The following is a 2590-nucleotide window of genomic DNA, read 5'->3' on the forward strand; positions in this document are numbered from 1 at the left end:
TCCACCACCCTGCCATTAAATAAAAGTATTCCTTCAAGGCAATTAGGCCCAGGGAGCCGGAGTTAATCCCATTTTCTATAGCGTGAAACGAAACAAGTGCCATTGGTTGCTACCCTTTGAACAGGACGCTAGTCTATCGCAAAGTACTTTCTGCCACTTTCACAGACCCAGCTACCTATTCACTGCTGGTTGACAGAGATGTCAGAAAAAAATCTCGACTGTATCCCGGATCGACCTTGCTCCCTTTGCGTGTGAAGCGAGTACTCTACCAACGGAGCTATCGAGAAATCTACTACCCTGCAATATAATGACATAATGCATTTTTTACAGTTTAGCCATAAGATTTTACTTAATATTTTGATAGATTAAGTTGTCAAAAGGTCCTAAGCTTTAGGGTTCTTTGAAGCAATAATGCCATAATCTGAAGGAGAAAAAAAAACACATTTTAAAAATCTTGGCCAAAAATACTCGTCTTTCGAATTTCGATGAATTAAAATGATCCTCAAAATCTGTGAAACCTGCCTGGGACTTTCTTGAAAGAAGAGTTTTCTGGCCAAAATTTTAAATGTGTTCTTTCTTATTTTTAGAATTAACCAGTAGATTTTTGACCAATCAAAACATGGATTTGTGACACACCCTCACACGTGCTAGGACAAACATAGTTGGTTGTTTATGAACAATAACGTGAATAAAATCGACCTCTCTCTGATCATTGTTATTGTTTTTATACCGCCAACTGGGAGACTAGTTATCACATGATTTTCTCGAACAGATTATGAACGTTTAAATTTACACATAGTTTTCTGTGTTAGTTTTATTGATCAAGCGGTAGGACAATGGGTATTTTACTTAAACACATACCATCGATAGTAAAGCCTGTGTAGATTGCTGTGTCTGCCAATCACTGCCATTGTTTACATTATGACGATTGTCCGAGAGGCGTGGTTATCTACCTGTCTATAGGACAAAGTCCTCAGTCTCAGGGACCATCTTAATCTACTTATGACGTTAACCCACGTACAGCAACGACTTTCAAGTCTGTTAAGTGAATCGAATTATGGGCCTGTTTTAACATCTTTGTAATGGGCAATGTTTTACGTTGGTTTGAAAGAATTTCCATTGGCATGGGTGTTTCTCTTGTATTTTTCTTTCTTAATTTGTCTGGCACTGTTTCATACACACTTGCTCAGATCTTAAAGCGGCTATGTGGTCTAGTGGTATGACACTTGCTTTCGGATCGGAAGGTCCTGGGTTCGAGCCTCGCTCGGGGCATAGTTGAGTCCTTGGAAAAGGCTCTTTACTCACATTCTCTCACCGTGCTCAGGTGTAAAATGAGTAACAGCGTTGTCTTTGTCCGAAAAATTGTAATATCGCCTAACAGGCGTCATGTCCCGTCCTAAATTAAATGTTAAATGTTGCTGTTTGCCAGGGACCTCTCGTAAAGCGCTATGAGCACATATGATATCATATGATATCATTTCACGGTCACGTAGGCAACTTCTAACATTGACACATTGTAATCATGGTGTGTGTCACATCAGATGAAGGGACCTTATGACTTACGTTAACACAGTGGGTTTATGATAACACATTATCGGATAAATTGATTCGCCTTTAAGTTCATCGTTTTTCATGACCCACACTTCCCTTTCGTCACTGTTTGTCATTGTTCATTGTTCACTTTAACTCACGCAGACCATTTTCAAATCAAATTCAACTCACAACATATTATGTTAGTAAAATATCGCTCTTTAAAGCTGAGATGCCCTTGGAGCCTAGGTAGCGTTTAAAGGACAGTAAAATTGCTAGTTACCTATTTTACAGGACCCAAGTTTATCGACAAGTACTGCCCGTTCGATGAATCATACCAATAGATAGTATGCAGATGACGTCACTCAGGCCTTTGTTATTGTTTTTGCCATCCTCGTTTGTGAGTTGTTCTCACTAAACTGTATTAACCAGACTATAAAAGTTCATGGTTACACAGAGTTTGTGTGTTGGTCCGTTATACTTCCGGATGGCAATGTTGTGAACTCCTTGGCCAAGCACATTCTATCTATACACAAAATATGAAAGTTCGTAATCTATGAGGGGGAATTTGGAGAAAAGTATTTTTTTTAAATAATTTATTTGAGCTTTATATAACGCAAAATCCACTAAATGTGCTCAAAGCGCTTTACAAGGGATCCATGGTCAACAGCAACATTTAACATGTAGGACGGGACATGACGCCTGTTAGGTGATATTACAATTTTTCGGACAATGACAACGCTGTTAACGGCCAGGTACTCATTTTACACCTGAGTACGGTGAGAGAATGTGAGTAAAGAGCCTTTTCCAAGGACTCAACTATGCGCCGAGCGCGAGGCTCGAACCCAGGACCTTCTGATCCAAAAGCGATTGTCATACCACTAGACCACATAGCCACAAAAGTATTGACCCAACTGGCGATTTAAAACAATAATAAAGATGCGTCAACTTGATTTACTCTATAGAACAGATTTACGTAATAATATACGATTCTTTCATATCTTTGTATTTATTAAACGAGTTATTTTTATCGTGCCCAATAACACAACGATCTTGCGAG

The sequence above is a fragment of the Berghia stephanieae genome, chromosome 3 (assembly GCF_034508935.2).
Source record: "Berghia stephanieae isolate SIO BIC M18660-M18661 chromosome 3, UCSD_Bste_1.3, whole genome shotgun sequence".
Lineage (NCBI taxonomy): Eukaryota > Metazoa > Mollusca > Gastropoda > Nudibranchia > Aeolidiidae > Berghia > Berghia stephanieae.